Source organism: Mobula hypostoma, chromosome 10 (genome assembly GCF_963921235.1).
Source record: "Mobula hypostoma chromosome 10, sMobHyp1.1, whole genome shotgun sequence".
Taxonomy (NCBI): Eukaryota; Metazoa; Chordata; class Chondrichthyes; order Myliobatiformes; family Myliobatidae; genus Mobula; species Mobula hypostoma.
This window is the reverse complement of record NC_086106.1, coordinates 35,709,774-35,716,870: the sequence shown is the minus strand read 5'-3', so window position 1 is coordinate 35,716,870 and position 7,097 is coordinate 35,709,774.

The window sequence follows — 7,097 nt, the reverse complement described above, 5'->3', positions numbered from 1 at the left end:
CAGACTTTGAGAATGTATAATGAGATGGCAGATGAATACAGTGTCGGGAAGTTTATGGTAATGCACTTTGGCAGAAGAAATAAAAAGGTTGTCTATCTTCTAAATGGAGAGAAGTGTCATGGTCCGGTCCGTGAAGTCCGTATTCTGGTTCACAGTCCGGTCCATCAACCCTTGCTCCAGGTTTCCCTGTTTGCCGTGTTTCTGTTTTTGTTTAGCTCTAATTGAGGCAGCTGATGCTCGTTGGGGCTGGCTGCATAAATACCTCCAGAGACCAGGGTGTGGTTACTGGATTGTTCTTGTCCTTACTCCTTGTATCCGTTACTCTGCCTTCTGTTTCCTCGCCTGAAGCCCTGCCTTGTCTTGCCGGTAACTGTCGCCTCACCTGAAGTTCTCGTCTCGCCTTGCATTGCCTGAAGCCTTGCCTTGTCTTGATGGTAACTGTCGCCTCGTCTCGCCTGCTGTCTTGTCCTGGAGCCACCCTCTACCAATCTCCCTTCCTGACCCTTGCCTCCGTCGGGTAAACCAGGCCGTCTCGCCGTTACCTGCGGTTGGTTCTGTCCCTTCCTGTCCCTTGTCTCCGTCGGGTGCTGAACCGCGCCCTGCCCAGGTGAACTGCACCCTGCCCCAGAGGAGCCTGCCTAGCCTCAAGCCTAAGACTCCAGCCCAGCTTCGCCTCAATTCTCCTGCCTCCAGCCTCCAGCCCAGCCTCGCCTCAAGTCTCCTGCCTCCAGCCTCCAGCCCCGCCTCGCCTCAAGTCTCCGGCCTCCGGCCTCCAGCCTCCAGCCTCGCCTCGCCTCAAGACTCCAGTCTCCTGCCTAACCTCAAGTCTGACGACTCCATCCTCCTGCTTAGCCTCAAGCCTGAAGACTCCAGCTTCTAGCCTCTAGCCTCTTGCCAAGCCAAACCAAGTCTCTAGCCTCTAGCCTCAAGCCTCAAGTCTGAAGACTCCAGCCTCGTCCTGCCTGCCTGCCAAGCCTCGTCCTTCCTAGTTCTGGAGTCCGAGCCAGAGGCAAGACCCAGGTACTGGGTCCTTGTCCAGTCTCTCGCTCGGAGTCCAAGCCCGGGCTCCTAGCTCCCTTTTTCAGTCCTATTCCAGGTTCCTGGTTTTTGTGTCCAAGTCCTCGCTATCGCCCTGTATCCTAGTCCTGTTCCTAGTACTTCAGTGTCTGTGTCTTGCACTTGGGTCAGTTCCCAGCCACCTCCTTATGACAAGAAGATACAAAATTGGAAATGTTACTCTACTCTTTAAGAAAGGAGGAGGCAGCAGGAATGAAATTATAATCCACTTAGCCTGACCTCTGTGGTTGGGAAGATGTTAGAGTAAATTGTTAAGGATGAGTGATAGAGTACTTGGTGACTCTGGAAAAGATAATACAAAACATGCTTTCCTTGAGAGTAAATGCAGCCTGACGAACTGTTGGAATTCTTTGAGTAGGATAGATAAAGAGGATGCAGTGAATGTTGTATATTTGGACTTTTAGACGCTTTGACAAGGTGTCACATATGAGGCTGCTTACCAAGTTAAGAACCCACGGTATTACAGGAATACTACTAATATGGTTAGTAATTACTAATATGGCTGATTGGTAAGAGGGAGAGAGTGGGAATCAATGCATGGTCATGCACTTTGTTAGTGGATATAAATGTGCGGACTATTTTCTAAACGGGGAGAAAATCCAGGAATAAGAGATGCATAGGGACTTGGGAGTCCTTCTGCTGAACACCCTGATGGTTAACTTGCAGGTTGAGTCGGTGATGAGGAAGGCAAATGCCATGTTAGGATCCATATCACGAGATTTAGAGTACAATAACAGCGATGTGATGCATAAGTTTTTAGAAGGCACTGGTGCGGCCTTATCTTGAGAATTGTGAACAGTTTTCGGCCCCTTATCTTAGAATAGATGTGCTGATATTGGCGAGGTACAGAGGAGATTCACAAAGTGATTCCAGGAATGAAAGAGTTGTCATACCAGAAACATTTGATGGCTCTGGGTCAGTCCTCGCTGGAGTTCAGAAGGATGAGAGGGATCTCATTGAAACCTTTCGAAAATTGAAAGGCCTAGACAGGGCAGATGTGCAAAGGACTTCCCCATGGTGACAGAGTCTAGGACAAGAGGGCACAGCCTCAGGATAAAGGGGCGCACTTTCAAAACGGAGATGCAGAGAAATTTCTTTAGCTAAAGAGTGGCAATTTTGTGGAAATTGTTGCCACGTGCAGCTGTAGAAGCCTGGTCGTTGGGTGTATTTAAGAGATTGATAGGATCTTGATTAGACATGGCATCAAAGGTTACAGGGCGAAGGTCGGTAATTGGAGTTGAGGAGGAGATTAAAGAAAAGGGTCGGCCGTGAATGGCGGAGCAGACTCTATGGACCACATGACCTAATTCTTCTCCTATGATTTAGGAACTTATGGTCATATATCTTCAGGTCGTCTGCAAACTTTGCAACTAAGCCATCAATTCCATCATCCAAATCACTGACATAGAACTGAACAGATTCGGTCACAACACTGACCCTTGTGGAACACCACTATTTGCCGGCAAACAGCCAGAAAAGGCTCTTTTTATTCCCACGTTTTGCCACCTGCCAATCAGCAACTGCTTTATTCCTGTTAGAAAATTTCCTGTCATACCAATGGATAGTAGATGTTAAGCAGCCTCACCTGCGGCACCTTGTCAAAGTCCTTATTAAAATCGAGTACACAATATCAAACAATCCTCTCTTGTCTATACTGCTTGTTACTTCTTTAAAGAATTCCGAATGTTTTGTCAGAGGAGATTTTCCTTGAGAGAGTCATGCTGACTACTGCCTATATTATCCTGTGCTTCCAAGTACGTTGAGACCACATCCTTACTAATGTGCTCTAACTATTGCATGGTCGACTAAATGGCCGATAGTTTCCTTTATCTTTGAAGAGTGGAGTGATATTTGCAATTTTCCTGTCTTCTGGAACAAAACCAGAATCCTGTGGTTATTGAAGTATCATTACTAATGCTTCCACGCTCTCTTCAGCCATGTCCTTTAGATCCTGGAGTATAACCTATCTGATCCAGGTTACTCATCTTCCTTTAGATCTTTCAGTTTCACAAGATATTTCTCTCTAGGTATGGTGGCTCACACCCACGGTGCTTGGAACTTCCACCATACTGATAGTGTCTTCCACAGTGAAGACTGACGAAATATACTTCTTCAAATTGTCTGCCATTTCCTTTTCCCACATTACCTATCCAGCATCTTTTTCCAGAAATCCCAGCGACTCTCGCCTCCCGTTTTCACTTTATGTATTTGAGGAAATTTCGGAGATCCTCTTTAATATTATTGGCTAACTTACTTTCATACTTCATCTTTACATTCTTTATGATTTTAGTTGCCTCCTGTTGCTATTTGAAAGCTTCCCAATTCCCGAAGCTCCCATGACGTCTTGCTCGATTATATGCCAGCTCTTTGGCTTTTATATTGGCTTTGACTTCTCTTGTTAGCAATGGTTGTATAGTTTTCCATTTGGATTACTTTTTTGGGAGATATATATCCTGCGCCTTCAGAATTTCTTCCAGAAATTCCAGACATTGCTGCTCTGTTGTTATCACTGCCAATGTACTTTTCCGAACATGTCTGGCCAACTTCTCTCTCATGCTTCTGTAACTTCCTTATCTCCACTGTGGTAATGATATATCTCAATTTAGATTATCCTTCTAAAAAAATTCTGGTGAATTCGATCATTTTATGATAATTTTTCCCAAATCTCTCTAATTAGTTCTGGTTCATTGCATAACAGCTAATCCAGAATATCTGATCCTGTAGTGGACTCAACCAGGAGCTGCTCAAAAAAGCCATCTCATAGACACTCCAGACATCCTCTCTCCTGTAACTCAGCACCTACCTGATTTTCTCCATTTACCTGAAGTAGTGGATACTTCAGCAGTTTAACTCAATCTGATTGTTTACACAGGCACAATCAAGTTGCAAAGATCATTCACAAAAAACTTGCTTTGGTGAGTCGGGGATCGTTGCTTGCTACCGCTTAGGAGCGGGAGGTGGGAACTGAGGGGGGGGGGACTTTGGGGTTCACACATTCATCTGTCGTTCATTCTCTGAGGCACTTATCTGTTTTCGTGGATGTTTGCGTAGAAAAAGCATTTCAGGATGTATATTGTTTACATTTCTCTGACATTAATTTCGACCTTTGTACCTTTAAACGTTTAACATACTAACTCGTAAAAAGCCCCAATATCTTAGATACATAGATATACTGTAATACAATACAATAGATATAACCATTCAAAACACACACAACAAACAGATATTGATAGATGAAAAATACCAGAAATACACGGAATTAAAAGAGAAAGTTGAAAGGGTGTGGAACATGAACAGGGTAGTAGTAATATCTACAATCGGCATCTCCAAAGTATTAAATAGCGTTAAAATTAGCCCTGCACGCAATAGTTATGTAAATCTTCAGAAAGCCTCAATATGAAACACTATTTGCCGTGCCTCAAGTTTCACTAGCGTTAAGTTCAGAAAAAGTACAAATACAATAATAATCGTAATAAATACAATAAATATAAATACATGGATTAATTGTATGTCCATAAAGTGATGCTAAGGTTTACATAAGGTGATTGATGGAAATAAGTAAAATAGTGGTCGAGTTAGTGGGTTGATGGTCCTGGCATGGAAACTACATAGCCTCCTCCCTGACGTGAGTGAGACAAACCGTCCATGAATACGAAGTATGGGATATATTATGATGTTACGAGCCATTTTCCCTCATTTTTCTGTACACGTGTCCTTGATGGTGGGTACGCTGGTGTGAGTCATGCGTTGGGCAGTGTTTACTACCCATTGTAGAGCTCTCCTATCTGTCGCAGTGCAGTTTCCGTACCAAGCAGTGATGTAACCAATTAGAATGCCTACTACTCCTCTGTGAAATGACGTGAGTATGGGTCTGAAAAATGCCGCCCTCTTTATTCTCCTCAGAACGTGGAGGTGTTGGTGAGCTTTCCGTACTGAGTAGGATGTGTTCTGGGACAGCAAGAGGTTATGCGTGATATGCACCCCCAGGAGGTTGAAACTGATTGCAATTTCCAACACGCTTCTGCCGATGTAAAGGGGAGTGTGAATGATATGATTTCTCCTGAACATGACAGCTATCTCCTTTGTCTTGTTTACATTAAAGAAGAGGTTATTTGATGGAGCTCCTTCACCTCCTCTTTGTAGGCCGTCTCATCATTGTTGGTGATGTGTCTCACCACTGTCGTGTTATGGGTGAATTTGACGATGAGATTGCTCAGGCCGTGCAGTCATGTCTGAGCAGAGTGCACACCGATGGGCTCAGCGCACTGTGCTGGGGTGGGGGTGCAGCATGTTGAGGCTAACAGAGAGGATGGAATGATTATGCAGCCTGACTGTCTGAGGTCTTCTCGTTAGGAAGTCCAACTTCCTGTTGCAGAGTGTGGATTTATACCGCAGTGTAGCAGCATTTTTACAAAGATGTCGGACGATAGTGTTGAATGCTGAACTGGAATCCAGAAATAACATTCTGACACAATTGCTCTTGTATTTTAGGTATGTCAAGGGTAAGGAGATGCTATGGCATCTGTCGTAAAACAGTTTTGTTGGTGAGCATATTGGTAAGAGCCCAAATTTTCAGGAACCGTGAGGTAATGTTACAGCTGTATAAGACCTTCGTTAGAGCCCATTTGGAGTCTTGTGTTCAGCTCTAGTCACCTCATTACTGGAAGGATGTGGATAGAATGCTGCGAATGCAGAGGAGATTTACAATCATGTTGTCCGGATTGGAGAGATTGCCTTCTGAGAATAGGTTGAGTAAACTTGGCCTTCTGTCTTTGGAGCGACGGAGAATCAGAGGTGATCTGATTGAGGTATGTAAGATGATGAGAGCATTGATCGTGTGGATAACAAGAAGCATTTCCCCAGAGCTGAAATGGCTAACAAAAGTGATCATAGATTTAAGGTGATTGGAAGTAGGTAGAAGGGAGGTGTCGGAGCTATTTTTTCACACAGAGAGTGGTGGGAGCGTGGAATTCACTGCCAGTGAATGTGGAAGAGGCGTATAGAATAGAGATGTTTAAGATACTCTTAGATAGGTACATGGAGCTTAGAAAATGAGAGGGCTATGTGGTAGGGAAATTCTAGGCAGTTTCTACATTAGGTTACCTGGTCGGCACGACAATGTGGGCCGAAGGGCCTGATATTGCTGTAGATTTCTATGTTTCTCTGTTTCTATCAATGGAGTTCTTGAATTGTGAAAGCATTAGCCATTCGAAGCAGCTTATGATGATCGGCATCAGTACCATTTGGGTGGTAGTCATTTAGGTTTGAACATGTAGCGTTCTTGGGTACAGTGATGATGGAGGCAGGTTTGAAGCGTGTGGTAACTGGAACCTGGACAGGTGAAATGTTGTAAATGGTTGGAAGTCGTCAGTAAGCAGCCTTACACACACCCTGAGCACTTACCCTGGGCTGTTGTATGGTCCACTCATCTTAAGAGGGTTAACCTTCTGCAGATTCTTTCTCACATCTGCTTACAGACAGTGACTGCTCACAATGGAAGTGTTAGCATACGTGGCGGAACAGAGTAAGACTCAAACATATTCACAGCAAAAAGGAAAGGTAATCGAATAATAAGCGATTTTAATCATCACATAAAATAAAACATCTTATCTGGGATTCGTAATATTGTGCGTTTAGTACAGTACATTGAGAAACCCATGGGGAGCAGGGTAATTTGAAAATGTTATTGTGTAATAAGATATGATTAACAAATGATCTCATAATATAAGTCCCGGGGGAAAGGCTCATCATTAGTTCATAGCATGGTAGAGTTTCAAACTCAGTTTAAAGATTAGAAAACAGGGTTTGAAATCAATATCTTAAATTTAAGTAAAGGTATGAGTATGGAGTTAGCTACAGGCCCTCTGCTGGTCGGGTGTCGACCATGGATTTTGGATCCTAGCTGTTCATGTTGCATACGCACGCCAGGAAGTACGATATGCAGAGCAAATGGTAGCCCATGCAGCAGCTGATGAATCTAAAGGAACGGCAAAGACCGATACAGTTTGGCATCAGCGACA